The sequence below is a fragment of the Cervus elaphus genome, chromosome 33, assembly GCF_910594005.1.
Source record: "Cervus elaphus chromosome 33, mCerEla1.1, whole genome shotgun sequence".
Lineage (NCBI taxonomy): Eukaryota > Metazoa > Chordata > Mammalia > Artiodactyla > Cervidae > Cervus > Cervus elaphus.
Genome location: NC_057847.1, coordinates 28,284,474 through 28,300,824, shown reverse-complemented (window position 1 = coordinate 28,300,824; position 16,351 = coordinate 28,284,474). Strand labels below are relative to the sequence as shown.

General features: G+C 38.9%; 1 protein-coding gene across 3 annotated transcripts in view; it reads right to left on the bottom strand.

Moving 5' to 3' along the window:
• Positions 1 to 16,303, bottom strand: part of METTL8 (methyltransferase 8, methylcytidine) — an 80,483-nt gene extending 64,180 nt beyond the window's left edge. The window contains exon 1 of one of the 3 annotated variants that reach the window (XM_043894321.1): positions 16,069 to 16,303. The gene's annotated coding sequence lies outside the window, so the exon portion shown is untranslated. Of the gene's footprint in view, positions 1 to 4,605; positions 4,952 to 16,068 lie in introns of those variants that run through there. The other 2 variants (XM_043894324.1, XM_043894322.1) reach the window with 2 other exon arrangements.
• Between the last annotated feature and the right edge of the window lie 48 nt (positions 16,304 to 16,351).

Sequence of the window (16,351 nt, the reverse complement as noted above, 5' to 3'; positions counted from 1 at the left end):
TTTCTCATATTCTCAGCAGTGGTAATTTTTCTTACAAGAATATATATCCTTTGTTGTCTTTAGAGTAAATTGTTCTTGTTGTCATAAATGTATAGATTTCCAACATAACCAGCTTGGAAGGATCATATTCATTAATATATAGTTTCTGGTATGTTCTGTTTCCTTAAACAGTCATACCTCATAAATCACATAGTCCACACTATACTACCACAAATGATAGTATCCTTTCTGTTTATTCTGTTTTTGAGAAGCCAAAACTATCTGGAAACATTGAACTAGATTTAAGGGTTTTTTTTTAATTGATAATCAAAACAAAATATACAGAGGGAAAGATCCTTCTTCTGATTGTAACAAAAAAATATGAAATATCTAGGAATAAATTTATCCAGAAATGTACAGGAATGATAAGAAGAAAGCTATACAATTCTACAGAGGGGCATGGAAGATAATTAAAAGGAAGACAGTGGGTTTTTGGAATTGAATACTCAAGATTGTGAAAAATGTAAATTCTGGTCAAAATTAAACTAATTCCAATCAAAGTTCCAAAAATGTTTGGGGAACCTGAACAAATAGTTTAAAGTTCATCTGGAAGAACAGACATATAGGAAGAATCAGGCAAATACTGGAGGGAAAATGAGTGTTGCTGACTGTCGTGGGGTAGGGTTAAGGAGGATGGGAGGAGTCCTTGTCCTTTCAGACACTACAAAACTCTACAAAGCAAAATGGCCTGGCCATGTCTACAGTGCCAGGATACACAGTCAAAGCAGTGGAAGAGATCAGAAAGTCCAAAAACGAGCCAGAATTTGTGGTTCAGTTGCCAAGTCATGTCTGACTCTCTCAGACCCCATGGACTGCAGAACGCCAGGCTTCCCTGTCCCTATATACAAGAATTCCATTTGTAATAAAGTTAGTTTTCAAATCAGTAGGTTAAGGTTGGCCTATTCAAAGAAGTGCATTAAGAAAAGGGGCTACCTGGGCTTCCCTGGTGACTCAGATGGTAAAGAATCTGCTTGCAATTCAGGAGACTGAGGGATTGAACCAGGAAGATCCTTTGGAGAAGCAAATGGCTACCCACTTCCAGTATCCTAGCCTGGGAAGCCCCATGGACAGAGGAGACTGGTGGGCTACAGTCCATGGGATCACAAAGAGTCAGTCACAACTGAGTGACTAACACACACACCCACACATTTAGAAAAAATAAAGTTACATCCTTACTCCATCTAATACCAAAATCAATTCCAGATGAATTAAAGTTTTCAATGTAAAAATACTTTTTAATAGACCTAGAAAAAATATGTGAACACTTACTAAAAAGTGGGGTAGAAAAGACTCTTTTAAACATGATACCAAAGCCAACATAAAGTGTAAAAGAAAAAAGACTGATTGCTTATAAGAATGACATACTATGCAAGACATTAGTGGATGTAAATACAAAATGTTATAATGTGTTAATATGATTAATATGTAAGGAATGTTTAGAAAATAATTAAAAATGACCTCTGTAGAAAATGTGCTAATACCATCAGTAAGCATTCACAAAAGAAATGCAAATGGCCACTAAAAATGTTAATTTTTGACACTTAAAAATGTTCATCACTCATAAATATTAATACCTTCTAGGGATGCTTTTGACTGCAAGTAACAGAAGACACTATTCAAACTGGCTCAAATAATAAGAGAATATTCTCTCTCTTAACTGTAAGTCCAGAGGTTGGGCAAGTTCTCGGTATGGCTTCAGTTCTATAATATCATCAAGGACCCAGGTTCATGTCATTTCTCCATCTTGCTCTAAACGGCATCACCTTCATTCTAAGGCTGGTTGGCTTTGTCAATTACAAAATAGTTGCAGTGGTTCCAGGCATCACACTGGCATGACAATATGCACAGGAAGAAAAGGACCATCTCTTTCTTATGTCTCTTTAGCAATGAAGAAACCTTCTCACAAGCTCTTCAATAGACTTGCTCTCAGATTTCACTGGCCAGGATTGGATCACAGACTATCTCTAAATCAGTCTCTGGTAAGAGAAAGAGTTCCTATGACTAGTACCTTAGACCAGAGGTTCTCAGAATGTGGTCCTCAGATCCCTGTGGCTCCCAAGACACTTTAAGGGGGTCTGCAAAAAGTCAGAAATATTTTCATAATACCATCAACATGTTATTTGCATTTTTTACTGTGGTGACATTTGCACTAACAGTGTGTAGGCAATGGTAGATAAAACCGCTAGTACCTTGGTCAGAATCAAGGGAACAGCACCAAACTTTAGGGGAGGTCATGCCTTCTTCACCAACCACACATTTGAAGAGAAAAACCCAAAAGGCCAATTTTACTTAAGCATATCCTTGAAGAAGCAATAAAGACTGTTTTCGTGGAACACCATTTTTACTTTAAAAATGTATTTTCTCAGAAACAAAGTAAGCCTGTCAAGAAAACAATGGACAGCATTTGTTGCCACTGATACAATTCAAACTTTCAAGCAAAAATTAGAATTTTGTAAACCCTATGTCCACCACTGTGAGCTTAAGAGCTTACTGACACTTAAACACTGTTCTTATGAGAATAAAGTATTTTTAATGTTGTATAATGAAACGTGTCAACATTTGGAAGACCTGCACAACTCAGTGAACCAGTATTTTCCAGATGGCCAACATATGATGTCACAAAAACATGCATGGGTAAAGGATTCAAAGTGCAAGGTAGACCATGGATTTTAATGTAACAGTATTAAAAAAATGCACAGGTATGATTTCAAATATTATATTGCAATTAACATTTAAGAAACTACCACTTACTGGGATCAGTATAGGATCAAGGGAGATTCTTCATACTTATCTGAATAGACTATTCAAGCACTCCTTTCTTAACTAGAAAATTATAGATCTGTGTGAGATCAGCTTTCCTTCATATATATCAACCAGAACAACATAACAGACTTAATGCAAAAGCAAATATAAGAATCTAATCATCTTCTTTTAAGCGATACATTAAGATTTGCAAAAATATAAAACCATGCTACTCTTCTAATTTTTTTCTTTTGAAAAAAATAGGTACTTTTAATAAAAAGGGTATTCATGCTAATATGCAACAGGCTTATTATTGCTATTTTAAAATGACTTAAATATTTACATTTTTTCTTAGGTTTAATTTCTAATACAGTAAATAACGATAACCATGATCCACATAAACAAAAGCTCTTGGAGGTCCTCTATACTTTTTCAGAGTGTCAAGGGGTCCTGTGACCAAAAAACTTGAGAACTACTGCCTTAATTTTCTGGGGTGACGTGGAGAGTGGAAAGTTCACCAATTTTTAAAAAATGGTGCAATGTGTTATTCACTATCATTCTGGCAAAGGTAAAATGTGGTGATCAGTAGCATGCAGTAAAAAGCATCCTCAAACATTGTCAGGGAGACTACCCCAAGAGACCTTTCCTGAGAGAACTGTGGCAATACATGAACATTTTTAAATAAGAAATCTGATAGACACTCTACTTCTAGAAATATATCTTAAGAATATAATCAGAAGAATATATTAAGGATTTATCACAGCATTATACTGCAAAGTTGCAAACAATCCAAATACTCATCTTTAGAGGACCGACTATGTAGTTACTTAAAATGTTGGTAAAAACCTAAATTTGTTGATATAGAAAGAAGTCCATGACTTATTAGGTAGGGCTAAAAAGGTACAAGATTCATGGGGTCGCAAAGAGTCGGACATGACTGAGCAACTGAAATGAATTGAAAAAGGTACAAAAAAGTACCTATGGTATAACCTCTTTAAAAAATTAATATATATATATTAATCAGTGTGTATATATATATGTATACACACATATGCACACCAACACATACACATATGTATGCACAGAAAAAGTCTGGAAGAGTTTACAGGAGTTTCCTCTGATTCAAAGGTTCAAGGATATCCTTACATTTTCCTAATGTGTCTAAATATTCTTTTCAAGAAAACTCAAAGTACTTTTATAATCAGAATAAAAAATTATTTTTAAAACCATTACGTATATACACGGCCTTCCCTAATAGCTCAGTTGGTAAAGAATCCGCCTGCAATGCAGGAGACCTGGGTTCGATCACTGGGTTGGGAAGATCCCCAGGAGAAGGGAAAGGCTACCTACTCCATTATTCTGGCCTGGAGAATTCCACGGACTATACAGTCCATGGGGTTGCAAAAAGTCAGACACAACTGAGCAACTTTCACTTTCACTTTCAAGTATATACATTCTATGTACTATCCACGTTTGGGAAGGAAGAGGAGAAAAGATGATACGGGCAGTGAAGTAACACTAAAAAGTTAACAAATTTTCTGACGGTCACCCATTTCCATGGAGGAAAAGATGCTATGGAATCTGTAAGAGTTTGGTCAGAGGGACCCTGACAGGATGCTATAGCTGACTGGATTCAGGACCCAAATACCTTAGGGTCAAAGAAGTCCAGGGAAAGGTTACTTTTTAAAAACCCCAACTTTTTAGACCAGGTGAGGCAGATAATTACAGATGCTGAGAGGGTGAGGCAAAGAACCTGGAAAGAGAAAGAAGTTCTGAAATGACAAACAGTAGCAGGAGGAGGTGCCAATCAGACAAATAACCCACCTTAGAATATCAAATTCCAATTATCCAGAAACTTCCTATTCACCAACTAGGGCAGGTACTTCCTACATTGCTGTGTGACATTATGGCTGCTGTCTCTTTCCATTTGGTAACTGTGTTTCTGATGTGCTAGAACCTTTTCATTTATAGTACTTGTTAATCATCACACAGATGGCTCCAGTCAGGTCTGCCCAGCCTAGCTTCTGGGAAAGCTCGTGCACCCTCTACTGGTCAGCTCCACATCAGGACAAGAAGGTCTCTATCTGGAGGAGACAACTTCCTAAATTACAGGGACACACTTTTGTGTTCTCTATATAGGCAATTTCAGTGAAGAGTTTGGAAATCATTTCCTCAAACTGCCACCTTAAAGAGACAACTCCAGATTAAAATAATGCCTTCCTTTGTTAGGCCAAAGAAAAACATCACAAAAACTAAAGTCCTGTGAGAAAATATACCATCTAAAGCATTTTAAAATCAAATGACTTCAGTTTACTACATAATAAGTAAGTAAAGGTATATAGATGACTGCCAACACTTAATATGACTATCAAGCTCCATTAGAGTTGAACTCTGGTTGAAAACCTGAGATTATTATAACAAATAATACTTGTACAGGTTTTACAACTTACAGAAGCCCTCACATTCATTTTCACACCTAATCCTTACAACAAATCTATACGCTAGGGAGGAAGGCAGGACGCATTCCTGTTATTATTGTTTTACAGATGGGACTAGAGGCTCAAAGGGATTAATGAGCTGCCTTGATCACACAGCTACAAGAACCCACACTCCAAGTTGGTCTCCTGATTCCAAATTCTATGTTCTACTCAAAACTCTATTCTACCTGAACTGCTGATCTACAATGGGTTTTCTGAAGGGTTCATATGTATTCTAGGCAGAGAAGTAAAAGGCCTAAAAACATGTTTCTATAATACATTCATTCCATTTTGTTTCAAATATTACCAAAATTTTAGCTGCTGAAGCCTAAATCTAAGGAGTTTGTGCTGTAGGCAGTGCTTTGTAAAGAACACCAGTTTAACAAGGGAAATGGATATTTTAATAAGGAATCTTACCATCTTGATGATTTCCCCCTTACACACAAACTATGAATAATGTTTTGTCAGAATGCCAAGCTAAAACTCAGTATGCTGATGGATAATCAGTGAAATTCAGCTATAATCAGAAATCCCCCAAAATGAAAAGTAAAGAAGTAATGATATTAATAAATACACTCAAACAATTACATAGTGCTGAATGTGTATGGCATTACTCTAAGTGCTTTACATACATTAACTCACTCAGTCCTCTGAAGAATCTAACAGATAAGTAAATTGAGGCACATAGAGATTAAGTAATTCTAGTTAATTAGGGTAACCAGGTTCACATAGCTAATGAGTAGTGAGACTGAGATCTGAACCCAGGCAGACTGGTACCTGAGCTCATCTTCTTAACCACTAAGGCAATGTGGCCTCTATTCAGTGGTGGTCAGTGCTGCATTTTTAAAGTAAACTTTCAATTTTAGAATGGTTTTCGATTTACAGAAAAGTTGCAGATAGTACAAAGAATTCCCATATAGCTGACATAGTTTCCCCTATTATTAAACTCTTACATTAGTATAGTGTATTTGTTACCATTAACAAGTCAATATTAACATATAATTATGAACTTAAGTTCATAACTTATTCAGATTTCCTTCATTTTACCCTAACATCCTTTTTCTCTTTCGGGTTACCATCCACGACACCACACAACACTTCGTCATCAGGTCTCCTTAGGCTCCTCGTTGGCTCTAAAGTTTCTCACACTTTGTTTTTGAAGACCTTGACAGTTTTGAGAAGTATTGATCAGTTATCTTTAGAATGCCTCCCAGTTATCTTTAGAAAAACATCATCAGATGCTTTTCCTCACGATTAGACTGAGGTGACAGGCTTTAGGGAGGAAAAAATGTCATTCTTATCACATCATATCAAGGGTACATGATATGAACATGACTTACCACTGCTGATGTTAACCTTGATAAAGTGGTGAGTTAGTGACTGACAGGTTTCTACTGTAAAGTCACGTCCCCCACTTTCCACACCATACTCTTAGGCAGGAAGTTACTATGCACAGCCAACCTTTAAGGAGGAGAGAGTTATGCTCTGCCTTCTTAAGGGTGGAGTGTCTACAGAAGTTATTTGGAATTTTTTTGCACAGATTTGTTTCTTCTTCCCATTTAATTCAACCACTTGTTTGTATCAGTATGGACTCACAGATATTTACTTTAAACTTTGGGTTATAACCCAATACTATTTGATTTTGCTGTTCAAACTTTCCTGCTGTGGCCATGAAAAACCTCTTTCAGTTGCCTCCTATATCCTTTTGACACATTCTCATCAGTGTGTTTTTGAGCACTTCCTTACTTTCTGGCACTACAAGATGTTGTAGACTCCTGTATATTCCTTGACCCAGTCCTAGAATCAGCCATTTCTCTAAAGGATGTTTGTTACTTTTATTAGAGAATGGTCTGGGCATTGGGTGTGCTCTTTGCTATTAGGTTGTCCTCACTTCTGGGCCCTCTCAAGTGACAAAGCAAGGAAATATGTGTGTGTATACTACACCATGCATACACAAATATCTTTATCTACAAATGTTTCCATGTATATCCATCTGTATCTACAGTTAAGCTAAAGTAGAGTTTATACTTATGTCTCCAACTCTAATCCATTACCACCTGATCATACTAGCCTTCCACTCTTGGTTGTCCACAATCTCCTACACCAACAGTAAGAAATCTGGCTGCCATCATCCACCAGGCAGTTATTAATTGTTCAATTCCAGTACACATGTGAAGTAGTTTCAGAATTATTAACCCGTATCTGTGGGAACCTTTTATCGACTAGAGGACAGTACTTATGCAGTTCCTACTGCTTTTAGTCTCGCAGCCTCAACGTCACTTAGGTCAGCAACTTTCCCTGACCCCTTTCAGTGAGGTCACTGCATACTTTTGTTATACCGCTAGATTCTTTTGTCTCAGTATGCGTTATATCCTGGAACCCCCTCTTCCTCTTGTTTTTAAAATTTTGCATATATTAAATTCTACTCTTTGTGTTATAAGGCTATGTTGTTGTTGCTGTTTAATTGCTACGTCATGTCCGACTCTTTTGTGATCCTATGGGCTGTAGCCTGCCAGGCTCCTGTCTGTGGAATTCTCCAGGCAAGAACACTGGAGTGGGTAGCCATTTCCCTCTCTAAGAGATCTTTCCAATCCAGGGATCGAACCTGCATCTCCTGCAGTGGCAGGTGTATTCTTTACTGCTGAACTACCAGGGAAGCTCACTGTTAAGCTATATGAGTTTTACTAAATGCATAGTGTGGGACTTCCCTGGCTGTCCACTAGTTCAGACGCCACACTCCCACGGCAGGGGGCACAGGTTCAGTTCCTAATTGAGGAACTAAGATCCTGCAAGCCATGTGCGGCACAACTGGAAGAAAGAAAAGCGTGGTGTTATGGATGTACCATCACAGTGTCACACGCAATCTCCACCCTGAAAAACCCTCTGTGCTACTTAATCAACACCTTCTCCTCCCTAAACTCTCTACAACAGTGTGTTCATGTTTATAAATAATGCGATTCTCACTTCAATCCTGTTTCCACTTAGCAGATGACTGAAGGATATTCAGAGAGAGTAAGTGGCTTGGTCAAGACTTCAGTAACTGATGCTGCTGGTGCTGCAACTTGTGCCATCTGACCCTCGATGTCAGGCTCTTTCTACCGTACGATTCCCCTTCCTTGTTTTCAGCAAGGAGGGGCATGACTGTGCACAGAGTCAAGAACGGAAGACTGAAATGGTGGTAGGTGATCACATTTTACATTAATGGAAGCTTTTTACATTAAAAATATGAGGAAGTGGAATTCTAGTTCTGGTAATTTGGTGAACCTGATACCTCCAAAATCTTTCTGCTATTAAATATTCCTAAAAGGCTGGACAAGTACATTAGATACACCAGTAAACCAGCTAGATAGAAAGAGAAACCCTCAGAGCCAGCAAAGGTCCAAGGAGCCAAGAGAGCAATGAAGCCAGTAGTTGACCAACTCCCACAGTGTTTAAAAAACAAAATACATCACAAAAACTTATCTAAACCCAACTTTGGTTTGACATTAGAAAATATATTTATGTGATTACCACATTATCAGACTACAGGAAAACACTATATCATCACCTCAGCAGTTACAGAGAAAGTTTTTGACAAAATTCAATACCCATTCATATTTAAAAATAAAATGAACAAGACTTTTAGCAAATATGGAATGGATGAGAATTTCATTAACCTGACAAAAGGTAGCTATCGAAACCCTCTGATGTCATCCTTAATGGTGAAATATTAGAAGTATTCCATTTATAAACATGAATAAGACAAAGAGGTCCACTATCACTGGTTCTATTCAACACTGCACTGGAGGTCCTGGCCAACACAGCAAAAAAAAAAAAAAGAAAAAAAAGAGGAAAGAAGGTAAAAGAATTGAGAAGGAAGTTAACAAAACTGTCAGTTTCCAGAGGACATGATTGGCTATGTAGAAAAATCCCCCAAACCTTACAAATAACAATTATTGCTATTAAAGATAAACATTGGCAAGCAAAAGATCAATATACAAAAACAATGTTGCTAAATATAAGATCAATATACAGACAACTGCATGTTTATATACTATCAAAAATATAGTTAGAAAACCTAAACTTAAAAATATACCATTTACAATTTTGACCAAAAATACACTGTACTTAGAAAGCTGCAAATTATGCAGTAAAAAAATATTATAAAATTTCATTAGTGAAAGTCACTCAGTCGTGTCCGACTCTTTGTTACCCCATGGACTATACAGTCCCATGGAATTCTCCAGGCCAGAACACTGGAGTGGGTAGCCTTTCCCTTCTCCAGGGGATCTTCCCAACCCAGGAAGCGAACCCAGGTCTCCCACGTTGCAGGCAGATTCTTTACTAGCTGAGCCACAAGGGAAGCCCAATAATACTGGAGTGGGTAGCCTTTCCTTTCTCCAGGGGATCATCCTGACCCAGGAATTGAACCGGGGTATCCTGCATTGCAGGCGGATTCTTTACCAACTGAGCTAAGACATTAAAAAAGATCCAAATAAATGGAGAGATATACTGTTTTCAGAGATAGGATAATTTGATATATGGTAAAGATGTCAGTTCTCCTCAAATTGACAGGTAGATTTAATGTCATCCCAACCAAAATTTCAATAAGGTTTCTGTAGAACGTAAATGGATTTAAAAATGTATATGAAAGGGCAAGTGCAAATGGCAAGAAAAAAAAAAAAACCTAAGTAACACCCTCCTAAAGAAAAACAATAAAGTAGAGGTCTTGCTCTACTAGCTCGAAAGCCTAAAAGTGGTCAGGTATTCATTAGCCTGGGGATAGAAAAACAGACCAGAAAATAGAGCCTAAAAATAGACTATGAATGTAAACTTGATAAACAGAGTTAGCACTACAGATCTGTGGAGAAATGAGGACCCCCTTCGATAAATGATACTGACAAGTAGTTATCGGTGTTATGAGGAAAAAAAAAGAAGACAATAAATGGGTGTTAGTTAAGGTGCTTAGTTTGGGGTAATTTGCTACATAGCAATAGAAAATGAATGTGTGTACCAAAAGACAGGTTTAAGGTCTATAGCAGCACTTTTCTAGGAATAAAAAGCCCAAAAGAAGCAAAAGCCCGGCCAATAGAAAATGGATAAATAAACTGTAGAAAATTCACACAATGAACTACTATATATTGGTAAAAATAAATGAAATTAACCAACAGGTACTTTGTCAAGTATAATATTGAAAAAAAAAAAAAAGACAACCTGTATAAGAGTACATATATGCAGTATGATTCAATTTACATGATGCTCAAAAACATTCAAACCTTAATGTTTTATTTATATTAAGAGAAAAGAGGAATCCAAGAACCAGGATTGGCACATAGATGTCAAAATTTTAGGTAATGTTCTGTCTTATTAAGGTTAATAATAGTTACCTGGGTATTCACTTTATTTATTATTTATATGTTATGCCATCTTAGCTATACATATTCTTTTTAATAAGTAAAATACTTTTTAAAATAAATAGCTTTCAAACTTCAGTGTTTGAAAGCCAAAGGTCTCCCTGTTGGCTCAGTGTAAAGAATCCGTCTGCAATGCAGGGGACACAGGTTCAATCCCTGGGTCAGGAAGATCCCTTGGAGAAGGAAATGGCAACCTATTCCAGTATTCTTGCCTGGGAAATCCCATAGACAGCGGATCCTTTAAACCTAAATCTTTCTGGATTTTGCATATGAATGAATGTACCACATATTTGTACTACAATTTGTACTATGTACAACTATATCATTAAAATATACAGAGAAAAATAAAAACCAAATTTAAAGTTAAAAGCCTCAATTAATTTCAAAATAAATTTCCAAAAATGATTCACTCTCACCCAAACTACACAATTAACGTGCTAACTGGTCTGCTTCACTCTTGCCCTGATGCTGTACACAACTATCTCTTAAAGGGAATATCACATCACTCTACAGAGATTTTTTTCCATCACGTTGCCATGGACCAACAAGCTCTGACCCCTGTCTATTTCTGGCTTGATTTTGTTCCTCTCTTTCCACATGCCCCAGCCATAGAACAGATCCTAACATTCTCCAGCATTAATGTCTATAATGCTAATGTGTTAAGTTAATAAAATCTTTGTTTCCTTCATTGACAGCACATCAAGTATTTCCCTGCTTTCCATTTTTTCTTGGGAGTTTGGGATGCTTGTGGTTCTGCTTGCTGAAGCTGAAACTCCAATACTCTGGCCACTTGATGTGAAGAACTGACTCACTGGAAAAGACCCTGATGCTGGGAAATACTGAAGGCAGGAGAAGGGGACAACAGAGAATGAGATGGTTGGATGGCATCACCAACTCAATGGACATGAGTTTGAGCAAGCTCTAGGAGTTGGTGATGGACAGGGAGGCCTGGCATGCTGCAGTCCATGGGGTTGCAAAGAGTCGGACATGACTGAGTGAGTGAACTGAACTGAACTTGACTTTTTATTTAATATCTTTAATATTTTTTATTTAATACCTTTAATATTCAAATCATCAGAAGTCCTGTCAATTCTACTTTTAATATAAATATATCCTGAATCTGTTCCCTTCTTTCCATCTCCTCCTACCACTCTAGTTCATTTACCATCTTTTATCTGGACCAGTGCAACAGCCACCATCTCCTTGTTTCCATTCTCTTGCCACTGCAGTCTATTCTCTACACTATAGCCACAATGATCTTATTAAAACAAATTAGATTATGCTACTTTCCTTCTTCAGAGCGTCCTATGGCTTCCCTTCACCACAGAATAAAATCCAAAACTCCTTACTCCCGACAAGGCATACTAGCCTTACGATAGTTTTAGAATAATCCAACGTTGTTATTGCCCTGGGGACCCTGCTTTGGAACATCCCTCTGCCTGAACTACTCTAACTGTAGTTCTGTGCAGATTGCCTCATCCTTATTTCAGGCTCAGTTCAAAACTCCACTCTGCAGAAAGGCCTTTCCTGACCATTCTGGGTACAGCAGGGCTCCCGACCATTCACTATCAAGCACATCCCCCTGTTTTATCTTCTTCACAGTACTTTATCACTACCTGAAAATATTTTTAAAATCTATTTACTGTCTATCTCCCTGGACATGTGAGGATCTTGTTCTCTGACCAGTTAAACCCTATGCCAGAATAGTTCCCAGCACATTGTAGATGAAAATAATTACATGTTGAATGAATGACCTCTTGTGGCCTTGGTTCAAATTTTTTTGTCTCTGAGCAAATGTTTAGGTTTAATAACCAGAGTGCTTTATATATTTATTCTGTTATCCCTCTTTAAACAAAATATATGAACAAAAAGCATTTTATTAACTTCTGAACTCTTATTGCCTCTTCTTCATCTTGAAAGTATCATGGCAAGGATGGTTAAGTATTCTCAAAGCATCATATAGACACAGAATAAAAAAAAAAAGAATTAATGTTTGTTCTATGCCCCAAATTAAGAGAAGTCATTTCCTAATCTTAAGCTAGGGGTTTATGCCATTTTACCTTCAACAAGAAAATATCCACTTTATAGGGAGAACTGTTAGGGATAAAAGTTTTTTAAAAAATTATTTCTTCTTATTGGCTGGGTCTCCCTGTTGGCTCAGTGTAAAGAATCCGTCTGCAATGCAGGGACACAGGTTCAATCCCTGGGTCAGGAAGATCCCTTGGAGAAGGAAATGGCAACCTATTCCAGTATTCTTGCCTGGGAAATCCCATAGACAGTGGAGGCTGGTGGGCTAGTCCTTGGGGTTGCAAAAAAGGCAGACACAATTCAGCGAATAAAACATCATTTCTTCTTACTAATATTGTGGTTTCCTACATTTAAAGGATAAAGACTAAATATAATTCTATGTTAAAAGTACTTCAGTTCAGTTCAGTTCAGTCACTTGGTCGTGTCCGACTCTTTGAGACCCCATGAATCGCACAGCACGCCAGGCCTCCCTGTCCATCACCAACTCCCAGAGTCTACCCAAACCCATGTCCATCGAGTCGGTGATGCCATCCAGCCATCTCATCCTCTGTCGTCCCCTTCTCCTCCTGCCCCCAATCCCTCCCAGCATCAGGGTCTTTTCCAACAAGTCAACTCTTCGCATGAGGTGGCCAAAGTACTGGAGTTTCAGCTTCAACATCAGTCCTTCCAATGAACACCCAGGACTTATCTCCTTCAGGATGGACTGGTTGGATCTCCTTGCACTCCAAGGGACTCTCAAGAGTCTTCTCCAACACCACAGTTCAAAAGCATCAATTTTTCGGCGCTCAGCTTTCTTCACAGTCCAACTCTCACATCCATACGTGACCACTGGAAAAACCATAGCCTTGACCAGATGGACCTTTGTTGGCAAAATAATGTCTCTGCTTTTTATTAGTTAATGATAATAGAATCTATACCTACATTGTTTTTAGAAGAGCCCATTCATTCAACATGGGCTTCCCTGGTAGCTCAAACGGTAAAGAAACTGCCTGCAGTAGAAGATCTGGGTTCGATCCCTGGGTTGGGAAGGTCCCCTGGAGAAGGAAATGGCAACCCACTCCAGTATTCTTGCCTAGAGAATCCCATGGACAGAGGAGCCTGGTGGACTGCAGTCAATGGGGTCACAAAGAGTTGGACACGACTGAGTGACTAACATTCATTCAACATACATATGCATCCATAGCACAGTGCCTAAAATGTGGTTAATGCATATGGATGTTGAATGAATGGACCTCTCTAAACAAATGTTGGGAAGACAGACAAACAATTCTAATATAGTGCCACAGCCAGTGAATGCAGAGAAACATGAGAGAAGAGGCCACTAAGATGGAAGGGTCAGGAAAAGTGTCTGAGAGGAACTGAGATACCTGACATGTGTCTTGAGATAAATGGATAAGAGGAGAGGAAGGGAGCTCCAGATAAGGAAAAATTTAAATGTAAAGGGACCCTGGCGTGAGCAAGGAGGAAACATGTCAGAACCACAGGAGCAAATGTGAAGGATGGGCAAAGCTGAGGCTGAAAATGTGGGCAAGATGCAGATAACAGAGTGCCCTGTATACTACACTGAGACTTACAGACTTTGTCCTATAAAGCACCTATACAGACCTTGAGGGATTGGTACATGTAGTCTCAAGATGATATTTCCCTAGGGATACTTTTTATTTTTTCAATTTGATAAAAATCTAAACAAAATTTTTTTGAACAAAAGGATACTCTGGATCATCCCTTTGATTGATTACTGTCACAAGATTTCAAATCACGTTTGTGTTTAGCACTGCACTGGCTAACAAGTAGGACTATTTGTCATTGGCACAGGTTAATGAGAGACATGGAGACTATTTTATGTAAGTGATGTCTGTCAAGTGAAGGTCAAATGAAATCTTGACACAAGGAACAAAGGAAGGTTTTTACAGTGGTTTAAATAAAGAAAAGAGGTGAAGTCACTGGGTAATCTCTTAGCCAAGGGCAGTAAGGGCAGGTCTTTCTGTAAGGAATTTATGCCCCCAGACCAGTGAAGCATGGCAGGTCGGGCAAACAGTCTCACCAGCATCAATGAATAAGCATTGTTTCATAGTTTTGCTTCATTTAATGTACAACTGTTTGAGCATTATAGTTGTTCATAAGATACAACATAAGGAGTTTATATACAGTTTTATATTTGCATCTATCTAAGGTACTGAACATATTTTAAGTTCACCATAGAAAATCCTAGGTATCTACTTAGGTTTGAGAAATTCTGCTCTGGGTGACTGGAAGCCACTGAAAGATTTAATAGGGAAATGACAGATTTGTGCTTTAGAAAAATCACTCTGGCAGCAGTGTGGAGGGTTGGAATTGAAAGTATTTAAGGCAGGCAGAGAGAAGGCTACTTAACATAATAATGTGAAAAAATGGTGAGGCCCTAAATTACTTGGGGGGGGGGGTGGGATATGAAGAGGGGATAGATAACAGAATCAAAAGTACTTGGTTGAAGGCGATGGAAAAGAAGGCAGCTAGGACGACTGTCCCTTGGGTGGCTTGGTTGTGAGACCACTGAAAGACAAGCAAATGGGGGTGAAGGGAAAGCAGAAAAAAAAGATGAATTCAATTCAGCAATGATTTGAATTTCATTTCAGCCAAAGAAAATCCAGTTATCTTTTCTGGGTCTGTTTTCCCAGTGACAGCTGCATTCATGAATTACCAAATTAACTATTATAGCGCGCTCTAAAAATATACAAAGCACTCCACAGTATGCTGTAAATAAGTCATGAAAAATCAGCAAAAGCCCAGGCCCCAAAGGAAATTCAGCAGGGTTAAAAAGTTTTATCCTAAACGCTTAAAAACAGCGCATTCACACAGTACTATACTTTTTGCCCTGTCAGTCCGATGCAATCACACCCTAGCCCATGTCTGAACAAGAGGCCACGTGGGAGTCGCAAAGGCACCACGCTCACGGGACTTACAGGCAAAGCAATGGGTCTCGTCTGGGACATGCTTACTGAAAACTTAGTGTGGCGAGAATGGCACATCCTCAGTGACACAGCCCCTGAGGATATGACAGGAAACCTGACCCGACCGGGACGGCCACTCACAAAGTTATCTTAGAGGAATCAACGTGGAACATCTTAGGCAGTCTACCAGCAATGTAAATATTTCATATTTCATTCCCCAATAAAGAGGAGGGGAAAAAGGAGAGAAGGAAGGAAAATGCAGCAATTATCGCAAAGCCAGCCTGAGTGTCCACGGGCCACGGAGGGGCGGGCCTCTAGAAAAGAGTAATTCAACTCTGGTAGTAATGCCAGCATTTTCACCACTAACTCATAATTACAAAGCATAGTGTTCAAAGACCCAAAATGTTTAACCATCCACAACATCCAACGTTATGACTGAGGGGAAAGCCGAGGGCGTACCTTTCTTTTTCACAGGACGCTGCCTTGCGGGGGGGTGGAGGGGCGGTCGCACACGACCCAGCCCCACTCTCGGCACCCAGCCAGGGCTCCCAGAGCGAAAGTCGGGGACTGAGAAGCGTGGGGGTACAGGGACGGACCCCTGAGTGCACAGAGGGAACACGGAACAGAGACCAAGAGGTGGCAGCACAGCGCCCCCACAGTCCTCCCCAGGCTTCGCGAACAGAGCCGGAAACCCACGCCAACGCTACGGCGCAGCCTCCGCCCGGCCAGAAGAAGCGGGGTG